Raw genomic sequence first — 24,401 nt, 5'->3', positions numbered from 1 at the left:
TACTATACTTGTGTAATGGGTATATGCTACATAAGAATCAAATAGAAACAAGTACGAATCTGACGCCCTGGTGTACCCATAGGAACCAGGCCATATATTGCACCATTTTGTGCGTGGTGGTGGGGCATAACAACAACAAATTTGCTTCTGCTAACGATAAATACAAAATTAACTCCAAGAAGCTCAGCGAAATTAATGAAATATTTATTGTTACTTATTTTACGTTGCCTTGCGTAAGAAAGTATTATTTTTACTTATCTCTGGAGGTGGAGTTATTACAACGAGTTAGGAAGCCAAGGGACCTAGTTTTGATTGATTGATTGATTGATTGATTGATTGATTTTATTTTACTTCGCTTCTTGTGCCACTTTTAATGAATGGACACTCACAAACATCCACGCCCAGGTCAGGCTTCGAACCCGGGACGCCTGGCGTTGTAGCGCGATGTGATAACCACTCCGCCACGGGAACCGGCCCCTAGGTTCGAATCCTCTGCAAGATATTGGATAAGATAAGATAAGATATGATTTATTTCCATCCACTTGATCATATGAGTACAAATAGCACTATGATATGAGATAGGTCAATTACATGTGTAATTTTGAGTGCAAAGGAATTAACACATACTTAAGCATATTAAAAGTATAAAGAGTATAGTATAAAATAAATCATTGCGTATTTCATCGTCCATAGTAGCGATTAAACCAAGATGGAGAAAAGCAAAAGTATGATAACGAAACTAGAAACAGAAAGTGTTGCTTTAATATGAAACTTCCATTGTTAAATTTGTTGAGGTAGGTAATTAAGTGGGCGACTTCCTACCCCTGTCCACCCATGGCGCCGTCCCTGCTGACGCTAATTCTAAAATAATCTGGGATGCGGTATGTTTTGATATCGAAGGAAACCATGTTTTAAGAATTCGCTGCCAGGCAACGCCGAACGTCTTCACGTGGAGAGGATTAGTTTTCCTTTATGATCTGAAACCGCGCTTGACTGTTGTGATTTTCAAGTCAATATATATATATATATATATACGTTATTAATAGGGCTCGGAAGTTGACGACTTAAAAAATCTCAATAGATGACCTATGAAGTGACCTTAAAATTATTAAAGAATGAACTTAAAAGAATTTTCGCTCTTAAAGTGAAAGCTTGATTTTTTAAATAAATTACAACAGAGTAGTTGAATAATTAGACAAAACCCGTTATTTGGTGTTTTAAATTATTGAAGCAAAGGGAAAAAAATAATTAAGTGCTAATGTAGTTTTCTTTATTTTAACTTCAAGGTTAATAAAATACATGCAAGGTTTTTCACCTCCTTTCAGAGAAGATCTTGCTCGATACAGTAGTGAAAATACAGTTGCATTTCGCGTGCATCAGATAATTTATTTATATTGTGACCAAGGTGGATTTATTTAAATCAGGTTGATTTAAATCGCTATTTAAATCAAAATTTAAAGCAGGTGATTTTTTAAAAAAATAAATAAATAAATAAATTATAGAATAATGTTCATAAGGATTTTGTAGATATCAGAATCACTTCTTGTGAAAGTACATTAATCTCGTAATCATTCAATGGTGTTTTTTAGGCTCTAAGAAAGGAAAATAAAGGAAATAAATTACATGTACTGATGGTGTGAAGCTCATACGAAAGCAAAATGTATATAATATTCAATAATTTTATAGGCAAACATTTTGTGTAGAAAAATATATGAAATACTAATCTTGTTAAACCATAAATAGAGTCATTATTATTAAACTGTAAATAAACATGGCACTTGATATTTTTCAAACTACCTTTAAAAAATCTCCAAAATTCAGCTACAAAGACTACAAAAATATTTAAGTTAATACTTTAAGTTACAATTTTAGAGTACATCCAGAATGTTTTATTTTCACTGGAAAATAAGTTTCTGAAATTATTATAGTTTCATTAACACACTCAACAAACATTTCCACAATAGGCAGGCACAGTGTCAGGAACAGAAAAATATATATTTACATATATATTTTTATTTGCTTTAATGAAACTGTTCAAATATAAAGTATGGGGCCAAAAACCATACAATCGATGTTAAGCGTGTCTTATTAAAAAATCGATTTAAATAAAAAAAATCAACAAATGTGATTACTTTAATAAACATCATGATTTTTATCCACCCTGGTTGTGACTAATTTGACTTTAAAACCACAGATTAAAGCGATAATAGTGGTCAGCAAGGGAACCTCAAAGTAGGCTTCACACAAAGTATTTTAAGTTTGCTGGATAAAAATATATTTCTTCTTCTTCTTCTTCTTCTTCTTCTTCTTCTTCTTCTTCTTCCCCTTCGTGCTGTTAAGCGTTCGGTGTCCTTTAGGCATCTCCTATCTTGTGTCATTCTCTTAACTTCCATTAGTGTCTTCCCTCTTTTAGTAACCATCTCTGACAGGTATTGCTCCCATTCTATCTAAGGTCTTCCTCTTCCTCTCCTTCCTTCTGGTCTCGCTTACATTACTTGTTTCGATTTTCTATCTTCTCCCATTCTCATAACATGACCATAACAGCCCAGTTGTATTCTCTCTATTACCCCTTCAATTGATTCTACTTGAAGTTGTTCCCTAATTTTAGTGTTCCTGATTCTATGTCGTCTGGTTTTCCCCTATCACTCTTCTGAGGTATTTCATCTCTGTTGCTGTTACTGTACTTTTATGCTTATTTTGGAGCGTTAAGCTTTCTATGCCATAGAGCATTGTTGTTGTAATTATTGTTTTATAAATCCTTATATTAGTATTTTCTTGTACCTCCTTTTTTCATACTATTGTACTATTACTTATTTGGTAATATATTTTATTTATTTTTAGACTCTGTTATTTATTTATTCTACTTCTAAATCGCCTGTTATTATTGTTCTCAAATATTCATATCTATTCACTTGTTCTAGCTGTTCTCCTTGCCAATTTATTTCCAATCTCTCTTCATTTCCATGCTTTGATATATGCATTACTTTACTCTTCTTTGGGTTCACTGTCATTTCTCTATCCTGTATTGAGCTGGCCCATTCTATGTATTACTGTATGTTGTAGTTCCTGTTTAGTTGATGTTATTAATACCATGCCATCAACATACAGAAGTGTTTATATATAAACTGGTTTCAGTTTCCTATTCCCAACTTTACATTTTCGAGTTCTTCTTCTACATTTTTTATGTATTTGATCCAGTGGCGTAGCAGCCGCCCCGGCAACCCCCGCAATGCGGGGTGGCCGAGGTGTATGGGGCCCGCGATATTCTCTCCCTGCGCTCCTGAAATTTTATATACTTCCAGTAATTCAACAGAGAGTGTCGCTTAGAAAAAAAAATCTATATACGATACATAAATGACTCCGGTACCCCTTTCTACACCCTTGATTTCAGGCACATTTCAAATATTATCGTGAAAATATTTAGTTCCTCATAACAAACAGTGTTTGCAAATAGCGCGGAAGTTATTTTTTTAGATCTACGTGCTACGAAACTTACGTTTTTTTTATAAAATTAAAATTCCTTGCGTAACGTCAAAAATATTTTTCAGAACTTCTATGATGGATTCATGTCACAGGGGCAAGTCTGAAGATTTCGGGTCATGGATTCATGTCACAGGCGCACGTCTGATTTTTTTTGATTTTTCTTCTTATGATTGACTTGTGCAATGGGAACATTTGAGATTGCGATATGTTATTTGTGTGATATATTGGCGGATTGGACATTTCAGACATTGGATTTCATTTATGTGACTTCAGATATTGGAATTAATTATTTCTTTTTGGCAACTGCAGGCTGTAAAGGCGAGGGTTGTTTTTTCTAAATGACTTGTGGGATGGGATAATTTGCAACTTCTTTGATTTGATTTGTTGTTTCAAGTCCACTTTATGCACAGTAAGGCTAATAGGGACTGGACCTACAGTTTAAAGTGGGATCCAAACCACTTGTGCCTCCACCGGGTATCGAACCCGGGACTCCTTTATTTGCGACTTCTTATTTTTATGATGGGAAGGGAGTGGAAGGTGGTATTCTGTGGAAAAGGACAACAATCGACTTACAACGTAGGATTTACTTCATTTTTGTACTTACAAATTTTACTTTGACCCGAAATTTAGTGCCTGGCCTCGGTAAAAAGAGGTAAGTTACCTTCTTAGGTTTAATGTTAGCCTTCATTTTTGGTATCTTCATGTGTCAATGCAGAAAACAGTGAGAAATAGTGTTGGGGGCAGGTGACTCCGGCCAATTTCTAACATGCCTTTAAAAGGGACTCTATAGATAAAGGCGGGGTCGCGGTAGCGGTTGGGGGCGGTAAGTGAATTACCCCAGGGGCGGAACCAGGAATCGGTGGGAAATTTGGACTCAACAATTTCAAACGACAAAATCTCAACTTTAAACGGCTGTACAGTCGTAAATACTTCTTTCCGCGCTCCATTTTTTATATTCACAATTAGGATCACATAATCTAAATAAAAAATTTTAAAAAATTGAAAATTCGAGGGTGTAGAATAGGGTACCCGACCCACATAAATTTTGGTTCCCAGTAACGTATCACATGACGTCTGCGATAATAAGCAGCGTATTGTCCCACCCAGAGGGGCCCAGACAACTTGACATGTGGGTGCCCTCCGAAATGCAGAATTAACTTACTTGCTCGCAGACACCACGGTCAAAGCTTTATCAATTTAATTCAAACGTGTAGGCTCCTCTTCAACAAATTGCCGAAATCTTAACTGTAGTTCGCCTACAAATACAACAGAATTCTGCGATAAAGTGTTTGAATTGCGTATTTGGTCTTATTTCCTTCGATATTTTATTGGATAAATCTATTAATGCTGCAATTATTACGACATGCAGAGAACAGGTAAAACATTATATTCCTAGAACAACATTGTAAAAATAATTACATTTTTAAGCGTCGTAAAGCCGTTATATTACAATTCTTCTTCTTCTCTGCAATGTACAATTTCTAGTGGTACATAAAATACTATAATTAAAGCTCTCGCGTAGCGTAATGGTTAGCACTTTCATTTTGGTGCGAGCGGCCTCGGGTTCTATCCCTAGTGTAGCTCCAAATTCTGGGTCTTGATCCAGCATTGTGAGGACAATTGGGCCGCTACTGGGAAGCATTATCAGGCAGACCTCTGTCTAGAAAGCTATAAAAACAGCGGCGATGGGACTTGACGAAAAGCCGCTTGGAAGGTCTTGGTCCTGCTTGAGCCACGGGTTTTTTGTTTATATATACAATCAATGGCGGCGATGGGGGGGGGGGCAGTTGCCCCACACACTTTTTGCTACTTTTGCCCCTACACTATGCTAAACCCTATGTATTAAGGATAGTAAACCGTCCTTTCCCCCCAGATTTGGAACCAGCTCCCCCACCCCAGTTTTAGAACCCAATCGCCGCCACTGTATACAATATAATTATGTATTCATTAAATTCCCAACATGTATTTCATATTTTGACCACCATTTTTATTTTTTAAAATCCTCGTATACATACTACTAATCATTACTTGCTTGGTACCAAATATACAGGGTGTCAAAAAAGTCAGGCAACCGAAACTTTGAACATACGTACGTCACTTTTATACGAAAAGCAATAGAGACATGACGTTATCGGCGTCCCTATTAGACTATCTGAGCAAATATCGAACTTAAAACTTCACAGGGTATTGCCTTTGTCTGTATCGATGTTTTTAAAGCATTAGACAAGAAAATCATGCTCTACATGAACGTTCAGGGTGCGGGAAAAGTTACTTAGGTGTTAAAAAGTTTCTGTACGAAGCAAGAACAAACATGGATTAAAGACAGCTGTGGAATCGCTTACAAAACTTTTCGATGTGTATCGATGGTCTCTGTGGGTATTTATCGAATTGATAAAAGAACGATAAATTTTTACGCATTTTATTCCTTACAAACCTTTTTGGCATATTCATAAAAAGTGTGCTTTTTTAAAAAAAAATACGAAGTATGCTGGCAATAATAGTCGTGTCAGAGGGCAATACCAGGTGTGCTGGACCTCTGACTATGTTATTCAACCAATGCCTAGATGAAAGAATAGATTTGAAATTTTTCGTACAAAAATATAGGTAGGTTAGGCAAGTTAGTAAATAACACTGTTATAAGTAATCATTATAAACATCCTGTAACCCCTCCACAGGCACGCCAATGGTTTGAAGTCTTCCAAGTAATGCATAAGTTGAGAATTGTTGTTTACGGCTAAGCTGAGAATTTGGTTTGACTTTTCTCAATACGTTTTCTCCTTGCCTACAAAGTCGTAATCAGTTCATAGCTCACGTGCGTGTTGAAAAATTATAAACAAGCCCTGTGGTTTCCTGGCCATTTTTACAATTCGCATAGTGTGTAGTTCAAAGGACAATGTATCGTTAAAGATTTAATTGAGATTAGTGTGTTCACACTCATTTTTTTTTAAAAAAATAATGGTTTTTACTTTCAGTAATTAAGAAACGGAACAATAGAAATGGATGAATAAGGTAGAAATAGTTGACAAGAGTGGCAACACAGCTGCCATATCTTTACTGTTGTTCAATATTTGGTTGGTTGTGTTTGGCATTTCAGCAGTCATAAGAAACGGAATAAGGATCAATAAAAACGATATTGTGTTGTGGGAGTATAAAATTAACCTAAGGATTGGAATAACAATCTCTGTGGTGAAGTGGTTGGCTTAACTCGCTACGAAGCTACATATCATAAGTTACCAGGTGAATCATGGATATGTCCAGTGCTTTTGCTTTGTGGGAGATGCCATGTTCTGGTGAAGGTAAAGTCACCCCTGCACATTAGGGACACAAGGTATATCCAAAAAGTAATGAGACAAATTCTGAAAAATTCGTTTCATTGAAGTTATGTTCAAATACACTTAATATTCCTCAAAGTAGGATCCATAAGCGTCCATGCAGTGGTCCCAGCGTTGCTGCTACTCTTCGTAGCAGCGCAGGAAGTCTTGGCCTGGGATGCCTTTAAAAGCACAAGTCAAGGCTGCTTGGACATTTTCAATCATCCAAAAATGGTGTCTTTTCAGGCCGAATTTGAACCTCGGGATCAAAAAGAAACCGCCCAGGGTAAGATCCGGGATGCAAAGTGGGTGGAGAAGCGTTACCACAGTTTTCTTGGCTAGAAATTCCCTCACTTGCAATGATGTGTAAGATGGCACGTTCTCGTGGCGGAGAAACCAGGTGTCTGCATGTTCAAATCTTCCGAAATGGTACGATCCACAACCAATTTCGTCTGTCCCACCTTACCTACGATTAAGCTCACACTCGAACGTCAGTCAAGAGTACAAAACAGACTTCACTTGAGTCACATGGTCAGCAGTTCTGGACCTTGATTGGTGCTCTGAGCATTCTTCGTCTTTTGCACCTTCTCTTCCTTCTTTGAACGCCTTGTGCCACTTGCACACTTGTGCTTTCGACAAAGTTTGGTTCTCTTGGGCTTGTCTTAGCATTTCAAGCGTGTCGGTAGCGAATTTACCGAGTTCGAGCAAACTTTTATCGTGCTACACTAAAAAAGTTCCTTCTCACTTTGCTGGCGATCCAAACGCTGGAACGTCTCGGATACAACTGAGTTGCTTCAGACTGTATACCTGGCATCCCCCACCAACCACACCACCAAATGGATCCATCCCCCGATTCTTCTGACTGACCCTAAAAAAATTGTCTCATTAACTTTGGGACAAACCTTGCATGGAGGTGAAGTGATCAGTACCACGCTCCGGTGTCTCTCCCACCCCAGGGTTGTCCCCGGGTATCCATTATTAAGGTTCGGCGAACCCTAGATCTGCTCCGTGTAGGGAGATTACTTGAAAAATTGCCTCTTGAAATCGCCCAGCTCGGAATCAAACCCGGGTCTCCCGCGTTGCAGTCAGACTCCCTGGAGATTGGATCACATTGGCTCCTCTGGAAAATACCACAGAGACAAAAGTTTGTTTGAAATAACAAAAAGAAAATGTTTTTGTTAACCAAATCTTTGTTTAACCCATTAGGGCCCAAAGTTGATTTTTTCATCAGATTTTAATCTTATTTAGTAATTTGTGTTTGTTTGTATATAAATCGACCCAACAACTGATATTTGATCCCCAGTTGCCAATCATTATCTATATCTAATGCGTCACGCTGGGCACTCACCTTAGATAATTGTCATGTTTTTCAAGAGTGTCTGTATTGCTTTTTCCATCAATTTATTGATTTTTCCTAGACTTGGAACATCACAATTGTTTTACATACAACATGGACTGCTGTTTCTAGTCTATACATGTATAAAAACTGTTCATAAAAGATATTTGAACAAAATAACATATCAACATACTTTTCTTACACTTGAAAGCAGATTCACAATTTAGAAAGAAGTGAAACTTTTTTGTACTGCATTCACATAATATAATATAATATAATATAATATAATATAATATATATATATATAAGAAATTATTTTAATAGTACCCTTGGCATTTTTTCCAATATCATTTTTTCAAAAAGAAAACATATGCAGTATTTTTCATTGCTATTTGCTACTCAGAATACATATAGGCTAATGACACTCTCATCATTCTTATATAATGACATCAAGTTTTACTCCATTACATAGATTATTGTGATTTATTTGTGTTTTTTTATAATTTGTGATGATACTTCTTGAAGCATTCAGCATGGAGTCCAATATCACATTTCTCACATTTATAGTAAGATTTCTTCCCACACAGTTGACATCTTCTTTGAGTTGCACCTTTGACGATCCAGTGATTCAGTCCATCAAAACGAACACTTTATTGAGGTGTTGCAGATCTCCTGCCTTGTCCAGAGGGACAACCATACTGTTTCAGTAAAGTAATGGCCAGCTCTCGGCGAAACTGGAACAAACTTTCATTTGATCCAGATACTTTCTTCTTTAGATACCAGCAGTTAACCACAGCCTACATCAAATAAATACACTAAAATTGGCCAGCACCATTTCCTTTGACGGAGTCTTGTTCTGTACGCTGCAACTTGCTCATCTATTTGATCAACACCTCCCATGCCATTATTGTAGAGTTTGAAAGCACTGTGTTACAACGCACTATCAGACGTGAATGCCGTTCCCGGACCCGGTGACATATCTTTCATTCCCCGGCACGGGGCCAAATGTCACAATAGGTAGGGGTGCCGTTCGTGTGATTGCAAACGATCCAGGTTTTTAGTTCGGGTTCTGAGACGGTCGTTGTTGTCGTACTAGTGCGAGGCGGGGATAAAATACCTTGAAATATGACACCTTAGAATCTACCTGACATCTGTCGGCACTGAAACAAAAACACACCAAATAGCATTGTACCTGAAAGCATCAAATGATAACTCGGACGAACAGTAAAACATGAATATATTTATTTATTTGAGAAAATTTCAGATACAGCACAGGTGGCCATTTTACACTGAAATTGTCAACAATGAGAAAGCAATATTTATAATAAGCATAAAAATAAAATAAAATAAATAAATAAAAATAAATAAGAAATAATTAAGAGTAACAAGACAACATAAAAGTGAATAGCAAATGAACAAAAAAATAAGTAAGAGATGGCACTATGTGATATTAATTACAAGTATTTCTTCTGATAGAAGACCAAAAGGCAAACTCGGAGGAAAATATATCAATACTTGAGGGGAGATCATTGTATTGTGCTGCAAGTCTATAAAAGAGAGATCTTTTTTGAATTTCGAGTCTAGGTTTTTTAGTATAAAATAACCTTGTATTGCGAGTTGTGCGCATAGGTACTCTAAAGTGGAATTCCTCAAGGAGTGTGTTGCAGCGGATTTTGCCATTCACAATTTTGTATAAGTAACTGAAATCATTCTGCAAACGTCGCTGATAAGCAGTTTGTAAGTTTAGAAAAGACAAGAGATGCGGAGATGAAAAATTGCGTAATGAGGGAACCCTGTGACGGACTATAGCTAGGTAGAAGTGAAAGACTGAATCGAATCTGGAGAGGTGAGTGGGACATGCCATGGACCAGACGGGAGAGCAGTATTCTATTATTGGGGAGATGAATGATTTGAAGTACAAAGTGAGGGCTGAGATGTCACTAATTTCAGTAAAACGGTAGAGTAAACCTAAGAGACGCATGGCCTTTTTTGTGGTGCATAAAATATGTTCCTCAAATGTGAGCTTTTGGTCGAAAACAATGCCTAGGTCCTTGTGAGATGATACTGCTTTGATGTTATTGCCAGAGATGGAGTAAGATGACTTTAACAGATTCTTCTTGAGAGAGATAGTGAGAGTAGTACACTTGTCAGGATGTAATGTAAGGCCCCATGTCAGGCACCAGGAAGTAAATGTTGCTATGTCATTCTGAAGAAGATGAGTATCGTCGGAAGTGGAGATTTCCCTGAAAATTTTACAGTCATCTGCGAAAAGAAGGCAATTGCTAGAGGGAGCTGTGAGATGGTCGGCAAGGTCATCGACGAATAATATGAACAAGAGAGGTCCTAGAACACTACCCTGTGGAACTCCAGAGAGGACAGGAAGAAAGTTAGAAACAGTTCCAGGAAGAACAACACGTTGTTGGCGATCGCTAAGGTAGTCTGTGAGAAGGGTGAGAAATTTACCATGAATGTTGAATCTATTGCATAATTTGTGAATCAGAAGACGATGACTAACAGTATCAAAGGCTTTGGCCAGATCAAAGTATATTACATCTAATTGTGAATTATTTGAAATGCATTCCATAGCATGTGAGAGTAAAACAGACAGGTTTGTGAGACAGGAGCTACCAGGAAGAAAACCATGTTGCTTAGAGCTTAAGTACGGAGAAACAAATTTGTACAGTCTGTCTTTGATTACTTTTTCACAGATGATGGACAGAGGAGAGAGTAAGGAGATTGGTCTGTGAGATGAAACAAAAGTTTTGTTACCACTTTTGTGAATCGGTGTGATGTTAGCTTGTTTCCAAGCGTGAGGAAAGATGCCTTCCGAAAAACATCTGTTCAAGAGAATGGAAAGGGGATAGCACAGGGATTGCACAGTTTTCCTGAGGAACATGGCGTTGATATCGTCCGGTCCTAGGGCACGGTGAACTGAAAGAGACGACAATAGATCCTTCACCTCATCGGGTGTAGTGACAAGCGTTGTTCGAAAGGAGGAACAGACTGGTCTTACGTTTGGCAACGCTGCAAGGGAAGACGGGGGCCAGAAGTTACCATGAAAATAAGCGTTGAAGAGTTCTGCCCTTCGGTCGCCTATCGCACTTTCACTATCATGCGTAATTTCAGCTGGAATTCTACTGTTATTTTTCCTTGAATTTATTAGATTAAAAAAGTTTTTTGGGTTTTCCGGGATTGTTGCAGTGATATTGTCTATATGTTCCTTATATTTTTTTTGAAGGAGATACTTCGAGTGTCGTCGCAGAGCCGCAAAGGTATTGTGCGTGTGTTCACTCGGGAAGCCCTTCCAGAGTTGCCATGCTCGTGTCTTGTTGGCCAGTACATCCCGCACTTCGGAGTCGAACCAACACGGAAATCTACGAGAAGATATTTTCCCTGTAGGCACGTGGTCCGTCACTGCTGCTTGAATGACACCTGTAAATAGGTCAGCTGCCTCGTCGACGGTCCCGTCTTCCAAGATGCACCAGGGGAAGGAGTTGAGGGAAAGTCTTATCTCCTCCCACGGCGCTCGGTTCCACAGGTAGCGTTTGTTCTGGATGGAAGGGAGATGACCTCTTCTAGGGGGTGGGGGGATGAGAATAGAAACATCCAAACTGTCGTGGTCGGAGGTCAGGAGGTTCTTACGTGGCGTGATACTAATATCGTTTAGGGTGGACAGAACATAATCCAGGTTGCTGTCCTTCCTGGTGTTGAACAAATTATGTTGTTTCAGGTTTAAACCACAGATGAAAGTTTCAATAAACCATGCGTCGTTCGTACACTTCGCTGTTCCATTCACAGGGTCTTGCCAGTCAATTGAGAGGTTGAAGTCGCCGAAAAGCGCAACGTCTCCCAGGGCAACTGCCGCAAGCAAAGAATCTCGACATTCTTCGAGGAGGAACAAAGGACTGTTTTTATGTGGCCTATAGTAAGAGCCAAGGAGAAGCTTCTTGGCACCGGTCACTGAAACTTCCACCCACAGTATTTCACAGTTCCGTTTTAATTCGTGGCGTACTTTGCTTGGCCATTTTGAGTTAACACAGATCATAACGCCCCCACCACGAGTCGCACGATCGTTCCGATATATGGTCAAATGGCTTGCGAATGGCAGCTCACTGTCACAAACGTTTTTTGTCAACCACGTTTCAGTAAAAAATAGGCAGTCATATGCCATGAGTTCACACGCAAAAATTGCACAGTCGCCAAGCTTATTCTTAATGCTCTGTGTATTTTGGTAATACACAGAGAAATTTGCCACCGTTTTCACAGGCCCCGGATTCACATGTATGTCCCCGCAGATCAAGGCCATGCACAGGAGGTGAAAGTACCGGACCGGGGTAATCGAAGAAAATATTGGAATAACAAACATCTTACAGGTTCTCCTGATTCATTCTCTCACTCATTCTCACTCCTGAGCGTCGGTATGAAATCTTCTCTCTCTCTCACTCGCTCTCTCTCTCTCTCGGGCATCGGGTATCTATCAAGCGCCGGTCTGGAATCCTCCTTCTTGGCGTAAGATGTCTCTCCGTCGTTGCCATATGGGCGCTGGAGGTTCGGCTGTAGCGTCGTGTTGATGGAGTTTGGCATCGGAGTTGGTTGGCTTCGCGGCATGGTGCGTCGGTGGTGTTGGCGTTGGCTGTAGCTTCTCACCAGATGGTAGTGGAGCGTCGTTGCTGCGGGTTTCGAGAAAAACCGACGCCCCCTTCTCTTTATCGTCTTAGCCGGCCATGGTTCTGGATTGTCCTCGTTTCACAAAAACAAATCACCGCGAATGATATCACCGAAGCAAGCACACGCGAATTACTTCAGAGGCGGTTACTCGCCTACTGTCCGCCCGCAAACAAAGCAAGGTCCACGAAAACAATAAAGTGCACTGGAGTCTAGCGCGGGGATGCTCTTGCTACGAAAAATCCTGTCAAACTGTGTGGAGAACTCGAAGTCCCGCAGATTTATACGAGATTCAAAAATGTCAGGTGGAAAGACGTTAAACTTGGCTTGGCTTCGGTTCGAGCGGAGTGCCCGACCCTGTGGCCAAGTGGTTAGCACATCGCGCTGCGACGCCAAGGGTCCCGGGTTCGAATCCCGGTCGGGCTTGGTTGTTTGTGAATGTCCATTCATCAATTTCATCATTTCATCTCTCATCCCCATCTTCGCAAATTAGCCAAGAGGCACAAAACGCGAAGTAAAATAAACTAAATCAATCAATCAATCAATCGGTTCGAGCGGAGTGCAACAACCCGGCTCTATTGTGTCTAAATGCGGTCAAAGGGCGTGTCTTCAGGTCGGTGCAGCGGATTAAGTTCTCGCCTACCTGGCGTCTATCTGGGAATCCGTGGTCCGCCGTGAATCTCTGATGAAAACAAATTTGTCCTCACGTAGTGAATTTTCTGTTGATCAGACGAAATTAAATGCATCTTCATTCGTAACACGCCGCTTCGATTGCCCAAATTTCATGTACTTCGCCGTGTTGACGATTTGTGCTGTGACTCAGAAAACCTGTCCCCCAACCCCCGATGTCTTGCTCGAATTTCAAATTTACCACAGATACTCATTGGAAATATTCAAATGACAAAAACCAAATCTCAAACTTTACGCAAGTCATAATATGTTTAATTATACAAAATGATAAATATTCAACTGTGATTTTATCAGTCACTGGATACCGTGACAACTGGGGCGAGATATTTGAATGCACTTATTTTCAGTACGTTACTACCTTGACACTGTGCCTTCCTCTACCTTTCCAAAGTTAGCAGCTATATTAGCAACATTATTGTCCAGCCATCTGACAATAACCACCCTTCCACTGGACATGCATTCATAGCTTCCTCTGGTATTTTTCTTGAAATCAGGAGGCTTTGTCAATGGACAACCTGTAGTCCGATTGTCACGTATTGTTCCCATGGCTTGGTATCCTTCCTCTTGAAAATGTTCCAATATGTGGTACAAAGTGAAGTAATTATCGAAGTATAATATATGTCCATTATAAGCTGGTACTGAAGCTTGGACCACCAACCCTAAGACAACACCACCTCCCAGTCCAAATTCCAGAGAAGCATCTTCAGATTTCCCCACGTAAACATCAAATTCATACGTGTAACCATCTAACGAACACAAAGCCCAATTCTTGTATCCGAATTTTATTGGCTTTCCTCGTATAAACTGCTTAGCATAATGACGACCATAATATGGTATCATACTTTCGTCAATAGAAAGATTCTTATCCAGGATATTGTTTCTCAGAAACCGTTCCCGCAGCATGGTAAGGAATGGGCGTAGCTTGTAGAGATGATCATTTGAATCTAGCGTACAATTATCAGCCAAATGAAAGTTCTTGATTATATCGTCAAAACTGTTTCTCCTCATAGATTTTGACAGAAGTTTTGGAACATCCTCTTCCAGGGACCAGTACAAACGACGGTGGGGTAATTTAGAATACCCTGACAAAAGTAAAGCTCCAAAAAAATACCTACATTTCATCGTTTGTTACAGACAGCTGCTAATTTTTTGTGAGGAGTACAAATTAGTTTGTGAAATAGTCAGGTTCACTGTCAAAAAACAACTGGAAGTATTGAACAAAAGATTTTATATTACTCTCAGAAAAATTTGGTGATGAAAACTCTTGACACTTATTTCCGGTATTGGTCTCTTTTGAATTCATCCATTTGGGGTGAGGAAAAGTTTTCCTTTTTTATACGTTATTTTAGTATCATTTCTTACACTATCAGTATCACATTCCTCAGGTTGCACACTGTCACAATATTCCTTACTAATCGGTCGCACTTCACATTTTGCAATAAGTGTTTGACGACCAAAGTGGTTGGAATTTCCCTTGCACTCGTCATTCGAATCATCGGAATCTTCATCTGTCACTCCACCAGACTCTTCTGGGGGCTTCCTGAAAATATCTAAAGCATCATCACTCTGTTCTTCTTTCTCCAGAATTTGCAGGATTTCTGCTACTGAGCTACAAAGAAAAATATTGACAGAATTTGATACCTCTATTATGTAGATACGAGCATGCGCAAAACATATAGCTACTAATAAACGTTTTGTTAAGTAAGCCTCTTTAAATAGACTACAATCAAACGTTTGTTCACCAGAAACAAATTCTTTTAGTAATAATACCAATTTGTTTAGAGTTACAAAAAAAAATTGGTAAGTTATCAAATTCATTAAAGACTACCAATTTTTTTGTTTGTGATAAAAAAAACTTAACCAAACGTATTTTGTTAATGTAAACAATCAGTTTTCTCTGTGTAAATGCATTTATTTATGAAGAAATCCCTCTCTTTTTGAGAGGTGAAAGTGCACGTTATAATTATTAAGAATAACTATAATGAAACATTAAAATAATAAAAACTACATAGTAAATAATTCGTTTCCTTGCCAAAAAAAAATATTACTCGAGTGTTCACTGCTCCTCTGTCCAGGGGTATCGGGTTCGAATCCAGGCTTGGACATGAGTGTTCTTTGTGAGTGTCGCTTTATCAATTTCATCATTTCATCACTCATCCTCACCGTCGCAATAAGCCAAAAGTGGCAGAAACGCGAAGCTGAATAACAAATATCAAATCAAGTCAAATCAAATTATTCCACTGTTGGTGTTTTCTGACATTTCTTCATAGGCCTAGTGGGGATGTGCATTCACGCTCAACCTCACGTTACAATTACTTGAGAACTACTTGATGTATTACAATGTAACAAACGCCATTCTTAATGAATTTTTCCGTACTTTCAAATGAGCTAAAAATAAAATGGAGGTTCCATTTAAAAAACTAAGTTTGTGTTGAAAACCATATTTCCTTACGTAGCTGAACGTATTGTGTCCACTAATTTCATGAGCCCCCCCTCATACATATATATCTGTGAAAGCAGTTTTTCAATATTTATTGTTGTTCACGAAATATTTCCGGTGGTACTTTTAGGTGCCCCACCCGGTATAATATTACAGAAAAATCTATTTTTATTTTGATTGGCTTAGGTCACTAATTGGTCTAATTAATATCTGTGTATTGGGTAAAAATGAACGTTGACAACGAGTGGTATGATAAAATAGTAAACTATTATTATTATTATTAGTAGTAGTAGTAGTGGTATAAGTTACTTAAGGATTACGAAATTTGTGAATGGAAGTGTAAATGTATGTAAGGAGAATGGAGGTGGGTGTTAACTTTTACTGTGAAACGTTTGTAAAAGTAGTGGAGTTTAAACTACCCCTCCCCCATTGGTAACCCACGCCCTCCTCTGCTTCCATGGATGTCATTCTCGCTATGAGTCTAGATTGAGTGGGTAGGGATAGAGAGAGAAATAGTTCATTTGTGTAAGGTCTATAACATCTGCACCTATGACTGCCCACTTTAATTAATTTATCAAAACCTCTTGCCCATTAGTTTTTTTTTTTTCTGCCTCAGTCTATACCAACAACTTATTCTTCGTTTTATAGATCGTAAATATTATCTCTGTCCTTCACGTGAAAAAAAAAATCGCTGGGTTATCGACGCACGGTCTCGCCACCGAAAGCAACCACCGAAAATCCACCCCCCTCAAAATCCCCCAACACCCCCCAAATTTCCTCAAAACTCCCTAAAATGTTTCACCAATGCCCAATTTATGGTAATTTTGTTCTAAATTTACCTTTACGCGCCCCATAAATACGAACTTACAACCCCAGATGAAAAATTCTGGATAAATCCCTGACTGGAATCGAAACCTGGCTTGGAAATCGATGTTCATCAAATTCACCTAATCACCATTCACCATCATCATCATCGCAATTAGCCCAAAGAGGCAGAAGAGTGACGCTATGTAAGAAAATAATTGTAAATGCTCTCTCAGAAATGGCGTATTAAACTAATTTATATTACAAGGGGAATCATGAATTGATGTGAAAGCTTCTTAGAATAATTTTTGTGTAATTATAGTTAGATGTTGAGTCCTACAAAGGTTAACAATAAATTTTGTTCGTCGGTACATTGTTTCCCATTCCGCGAATCGAACGTTCTTTTTTTAGACACCTGAGATCAATGAGACAGATATATCCAACATCGAAACCCCTGGGCGCACACCAGTGTGTGTTAGTTCTCTCGTTCTCAATTGATTGGTTGATTTGATTAATTGATTGATTGATTTGGTGTTTTAAGTCCACTTTATGCACAATAAGGCTAATCGGGACTAGACCTACAGTTTAAAGTGGGATCCGAACCACTATGTGCCTCCACCGGGTATCGAACCCGGGACTCCTTGATTACAATGCGACAATTGATTGCTTGATTAGATTGCTGCAGTTCATTTGCACATTTACGTTAATCATGACACGGAGATAACAGGAGATGGTAACATAAGTGAGAAACAAGCGGGAGGAATACTTCGTCGCCGTCATTGTAGACACTATCCCTGCATTCACCTGAAGCAACCGAGGGAAATCACGGAAGAGTCTCGGTGAGGATGTCAGCTGTTGGATTTGAACCTGCGACCTCTCATATGCGAATCCCTCACGTTAATCATTCGGCTCAAGTCGTTCAGTTTAATTTCATCCATTTATCAACCATTCTTATCATCTCGATTACCGTAGATTACGTGTTTTCCAATTTTCTTGGTATCGAATATTTTTATTTTGATATTAAAAAGTCAAAATGTACCAAACAAATTCCAATCTCTGCACGCCACTGAATGTGAATTCTGTTATATATTTTAGAGTTTCATTTAAATTTGAATTTTCCCTCATCGCCAAAAAAAAGATAAGCAATGAGCACATTATGACCAAAAATAAAAATATATATATACCTTATGGTATCAATATATTAATTGATTTACTCTCTCGACCTGTATAATTTCTTGCTAAACACAAACGAAGTCCCCCCCACCCTTTCTGAACGGGACAGAATATATATACATAGAGAGGCTGGAGACTCTGCCGAAGCAAAAGGAAATTCCCTCCGCCATGATATACCTAGGTATACACCTAAAGGAACCATCAGTGGCGTGTTGTGGGTCTATAAGTCTGTATCTGCTGGGGCCCGTCAAGTATCTGAGCGACGCTCGTTGAGCAGACAGATCATTTACTTGACACAGTTTGCTCATTGATCAAAATATTAGTGCCTTTGAATAATCTGTGATGAATGTGGCTGCGTCGAGTGGACAAGATTTCGGTGTTTGAAAAGCTGTTAATTATGGAAATAGAATAGTTGATGTGAACAAAACTCGAAATTTTCATTTTCACACCCTTGCACAACTTTCCAAAAATACGGTGTATATTTTTATTTATTATTTGAAATAAACAACACTTACATTTTTAATACAATTACAAAAACTGGAATATTACATCACTTTCTGTTACTTGAACTTCCTCTCTAATTACGCTATATCGCAAGCCGTTCAGTTCATCATAAATATTTCCTCATTGGTCGCCCACCACTCGCGGCTCGCCACCCCTCCATCCTCATTCAGTATTCCTCTTCTTCACTTTGCCTCACGAGATCGAAACACAAAAACGCTATATTCTGTGGCTCAAACCTGTGGCGAGCAAGGTTGAAGTTCCCTCAGCAATCAAGTAAGCAGCTCTCGCGGTGGAACGCCTATTTGACCGTCAAGTACCTGAGCGATCACGTTGCTCGCTGAACGCTCAGATACTTGACGCGCCCCAGGTAACCTCTGCGAAGATTACTTTGCTCTATATGTAGTTTACATCAAGGATAGGATAGCAGTCGTTCCATGTGCAAGAAATGCAATTGGTCGAACATGAATTTATTGCTAACTCTACAAAATTGTTCAAATTCCTTAGCATTTATCTTACTCGTGCATAGTACACAACTAAAGTCTATTAGCCTGCTCCCGTTGCGGAGCGGTCAGGGTAACACTCTACGAAGCCAGCGGTTCCAGGTTCGAACTCTCTGGTCAGGCACTGATGTGTATCCTTGTGTTTGTCCTGCTACCGTTTCGTCATCATCGTCGCGATTAAACCAAAAGGTAGAAAAGCGTCATGACCAAAAATATAACAGAAAATCTTTTGACAACAGCTGAATAAATGTAATTTTACAATTCACAATGTGTAACGTGGAAATGTTAGATTTTGTTGTTCCTTTTGGTAAAAATAAACCCATTTATTCGTGAGCATGGATTGTTTTGATACTTTATGATATGGTCTGAATTGTAAATAAACTTACAATTTCAGTGCTGGGGGTTGAACTGGGCCTCTAGATTGTCTGTGTTGACCCAGCATGAGAGTCAATTGTAATTACTAGGAAGAAATATGAGCGGGGGTGGAACTGAATTCATTGATCACGCATCGCTCAATAGAAAGCCTATTGAGAGAGCTTAACCCTCAAAAGATTGTTGTCAAACGAACACTGAGTTCACTTTTAATGTTAGTGGACCTCGATATTATTAACCATAATTTTAACGATGCCATTTCATTTCGATTTCGAAAATCGAGAATATTGTGTAATACATAGCAGGTGTAGACAATGTGGGAAACTTATCTTAAGCCCGCATCACACGGAACTAGATTTCCAGTAGGTATGCCCTAGTTGGCGTTGGACTGGACGATACTTATCAGCGTACTTGTCGATAGACTTTTGTTCCCATACGAGGGAAGTTGTAATGGCGGCCGCGTGAGATGTAAACAATGCATCACTTCACATTTTTAAAAGCCGATAACTATTCAACCGAGAGGAATATCGTTTTGTATAAAACGTTATTAGATACGAATTAATGGCGCTGCTTAAATACATACTTTACAACGTTTTACTGTACACGTATGGAAGAATATTTTAGTTGTTTTAAATGTAAACACCGTACACTCAGCATAGATGGTGTAACTCAACGTGCCTTTCATGCTGTATACGTTATACATTGCTGGAGTAACACTCGGAAACCACAGACAAAAGCGCTCCCTTGCACACACAGAGATTATCTCATGGCGAAACTTTGCTCTGATTGGCTGTTCCACAGAATCCAGTCGAGGAAAGCAAGTAGCAATTAGAACATGTCCTATTCCTCCAAACCAGTCAAGCAGTCAGCCAAGCGGCCATGATTGCTACCTAGAAAGTTAGTTCAGCGCCAACTAGGGCATTCCTACTAGAAATCCAGTTCCGTGTGATAGGGGCTTTAGCTCTTAATTCAATATGAAAAAGGTTTGGGGCTCCTTTGAGAATATTTGGAGGGAAAATACAAATTTAAATGTCACACGTGAAATAAGTATTAGTGGTAAAGGTTCGTGAATTACCAAGTTCAATTGTGAGTTATATGGACTGACTGAGCAACTGATCTTCCTACTTTATTCATAACTAGGCAACTTACACTCTATAAGTTTAAGACAAACGATGTATAAAGGCATCGATGTATTGATGATCATATGCGAGCAAATATGTTAATTCGACAATTAGGATGGGACCCAAGTTGGCTAACTTGACTACGCCAGCACGCCCCTTCTTCTTATCGCAGACATAGTCTTGTGATAATGTTGCTGGAATTCCACTAGACCACGCACCACATGTTAAATAATATTAAAAATAACTGAGTGGTGAAGTTATTATGTTCTAAAAAAATATCCTCAAGGGAAGCAGTTATCACACACACACACACACACACGTCAATGATTCGTATCTGTTCATTCTTAGGGAATTTTCACGCCGAAGTGACAAGCGACACATGTGGCATGTTACTGGGGAACGAAATTAAGAATAGTAGCACTTCACACCGTCGATTTATTGATTGATTTGGTGTTTTAAGTCCTCTTTATGCACAGTAAGGCTAATCGGGACTGGAAGTAAACTTTAAAGAGGGATATGAACCACTATGTGCCACCACCGGGTATCGAACCCGGGACCCCTTGATTACAAGGCGACGACGCTACCATTGCGCCATCGAGGAGACCTCACACCGTATCGGTATGACACTCTGCACAAGCCTGCATTCATTTGGTCAGGTCTTCAAATGGCACGTGACACGTGTCGCGTGTCGCTTCGGTGTGAAATATCCCTCAGTGTCGTTTCCATAGCTTTTGAGTGACAGCTGCTTATACTTTCCTCTTTCTTTATTTTCAAATATCACAATCCTATCTAGTCACGGTTGGTACGCACAAATGTAGTTGACAAATTAATTGAGTCGGCCTCCGTGGCGGAGTGGTTTGGTTTATTTTTCTTCGCTTTTCTGCCACTTTGGCTAATCGCGAAGACGGGGATGAGTGATGATGTGATGACATTGATGAAAGGACACTCACAAACACCCATGGCCGGGATTCGAAACCGGGACCCCTGGCGTCATTGCGCGATGTGCTAACCCCTCCGCCACGGGGGTCGGCATTCTCCCCGCCCCCATTTTAAACTGTAGGTCCAGTCCCGATTAGCCTTATATGAATAAAGTGGGCTTAAAACTCGAACTCATCATTGCGCATATTGAAGCATGGTGGTGTAATAAACTTTTTTACACATATTTTAGAAAAATGTGTACATGTTAAATTTTATACTATTTTAAGGAAAAAATCTCCCTGCACCATTAGCCCCCTCCCCCCACTTGTGGCATCCCTGATGGAGATTAATTACCCCAGGGTACGAAATCATTCAAGACCGGTGGTGGGGAGGAAGATTTTAAACTACACACGCACACATGCAAATATATATACTATATATATATAAAAATTATGATATACATATTTATAATGTTATTGAATGTAAAAAGAAATTACTAAATAATTAAAACTACATTATTTTATTCTTAAATACACATAGAGGAATTATAAATTTTTACTTTTACATGTGTTAGATATTTACAAAGTAGCAAACTAATTCATCTTCTACTGGTTAAAGATGTCAATAAATTACGAAATAGTCGAAGTGGTTTTTATTATGTATAAGTTGTCAATTAGATTTCATAGTGTACTTGTCTTCCATTCATGTTTTGCTTTTATTATGCGTGCATTGTTATTGGTGTAGATCTGTTAATTATCTCTTGAGAGAGAAAGAAAGCATTCAACACTCAGAATCACACTAATTTATGTGGGTTTTCGATATTATCCTTAGTAAATTATATTTGAAGTCAAAGCTATCTTTCGTTATTTTAACAAAAACTCTCCCCCCACCCGGAAATTTCTGGTGGGGTGGAATCCCCCTGTCCCAGGATTTCGCAATCTGATTTACCTTTTTATGGGCAATGCAAATTAGTATGTGGTATAATAGTTTATCATAGTTTCACGCGCATCGGATGTCATATTGTCCCGCGGTTCGATACCCAGTGGAGGTACGGTGGAATCCATGAGTATTACCGTGCAAATTGTCCATCCCCATATTCGTGCACTTTATTTAACCCAATAAGACCTTCAAGAATTAACAGAAAACTCAAATCAAGCTGTTGATAACTTCTGCACCAGCATACATAAAAATCCATCGCTTAAAACACATAGGATGTAAGAGAAAAGTTTATGAAAATAGTCATGGACAATTTGCACGGTAATGCTCATGGATCCCACTGTACATAGTGATTCGGAACTGTAGGCCCAGTCCCGATTAGCCTTGCTGTGCATAAAGTGAACTTAAAACACAAACTCAATCAATCAAAACCAACGTCCTGTTTTTTAAATGGAAACGTGGGTCTGGGAAGGAGTGAGTGACGTAGGAAATTGGCACATTTACGCCATTGCAATACTTCAGATCCGATTTAGATGTGAAACATCTGTTCATCACCGCGGTATAATTATGTTTTATCGCATAGGATTAACATGCGTTCTTGTGGGCCTTGGCTTATATACATCATGGCGGACGGACGCCGGAACCACTTTGTCGGAACGTTTGTAGCCGCTGTGTAGCACTTATTCTAACTCGTTGATCAGAGAATACAACAAAGTACTCCATCACTGACGTCACTTCGCCCGGGAATAGCAAGCTACTACGCAACTGTATTTGCGCAGGTAGACAGACATAGCTGAGGCCGAGAGACTACAGATATGGGGTAATAACGATGGCGTGAAGAAAAATAAGATCGAAAAAATTGTTTCTCTACTTGCTGCATAATACTGAGGTACATCCGCATTAAATGTGCACATATGATTACCAGATATTTAGTGTGTCAATGCTTATTTACATTTTCATACATGGCTAATGCCGATGAAGATGCTGTAACCAGGAAGATGTTTATGTAGTCTAATAAGTGATAAAGCATTAGAGTTTGTTTGTTCTTGTGTCTCTGGAGACCGGAGTGAATAATACTGAGTGTGTGAAAGACGCTTGTCATGATGTAAATGTGTGTGTATTAGCAGGTGAGCTAAGTTACGAGTGGAGATGGTCAACCAAATAAGACAGTCGCGTAACTGATAACATGCATAGTATATTTTCCGATGATGATATAGGATAAAAATTTATTTTTAGATGAAGTACACGTATTTTCAAATTACGCATTTGCGTATGTACTTTTATATCCTGTAGGTATATAAATGTATACTTATGGTGTAAATCTACTGGGTGATGCACATTTTAATGTCGTTAGGTAGATAGAAAAAAGTAGGCGTGACGTATTGATAGTCTTCGTAACTTTTGTTCAAGTCGTATTGATGGAAGATGTTCTAATACGAGAACGACGGTTCTAAAAATAAAGGAATCAGTTGCTGAAGGGCAAAACTTTATTTTGTCAAAAACAGTATTTTCGGACAGAACATGATCGAATATTGTATGCATATAAGGTCGACATGTCAAAAAAACATGATTGTGCGAGATGTATTTTTTTTTACTGATAACGCATAAATACTATGGAGTCTCGCAAGCGGAGGAATCTGAACTAACGCTGTTATACCGCAATATTCCATTTTAAGCATAATTTTAGTTTTTTTTTTTAGAGTTGAACTGATGTCACCATTAATGTGCGTATTTTTTTCCTTTATTGAAATTCCACATTCTTTACCACATAAGGATACTACTTTAAATTTTCCGTGTAATCTCGTGCAAAATTTATTTTCTCTAGCGTTTATCTTATTTTTTCATTGTTGTTCCATAACGTTTATTGTAGAAGTTTCTTTGGTAAATTTCTCGTATCGGACAAACAGCTGAAGTTTCCTACTTCTTTTCATTTCAATATTCGTACTTACGTATTCTGCATTGACAAACATTGCTGAAGGTGACATTTCGCTAATTTCACCGAAAATAGCTATATTTGCGACATATCGAGTAAGTTTTCTTGGTTGCTTCTTCCCTTCCGTAACACGTGAAATGGCCGTCACAGTTTCACCACCGTAGTCCATATGCAATTTTTCAACCCCACCGTGCGTAGAAAGTGCAAGATAAGCG

At 38.8% G+C, this 24,401-nt stretch overlaps 1 protein-coding gene across 3 annotated transcripts in view; it reads left to right on the top strand.

Annotated features, from left to right (window-relative positions):
- Window positions 1–23,008: 23,008 nt before the first annotated feature.
- LOC145984188 (uncharacterized) overlaps window positions 23,009–24,401 on the top strand; it is an 81,604-nt gene continuing 80,211 nt past the window's right edge. Inside the window, exon 1 of one of the 3 annotated variants that reach the window (XM_083117702.1) lies at window positions 23,009–23,142. The gene's annotated coding sequence lies outside the window, so the exon portion shown is untranslated. Of the gene's footprint in view, window positions 23,143–23,228; window positions 23,381–23,867; window positions 23,978–24,401 lie in introns of those variants that run through there. The other 2 variants (XM_083117703.1, XM_083117704.1) reach the window with 2 other exon arrangements.

The sequence above is a fragment of the Lepisma saccharinum genome, chromosome 2, assembly GCF_977018435.1.
Source record: "Lepisma saccharinum chromosome 2, izLepSacc3.1, whole genome shotgun sequence".
Classification (NCBI taxonomy): Eukaryota; Metazoa; Arthropoda; class Insecta; order Zygentoma; family Lepismatidae; genus Lepisma; species Lepisma saccharinum.
The sequence above is the reverse complement of the archived record's forward strand: the minus strand, read 5'-3'. Positions and strand labels throughout refer to the sequence as shown.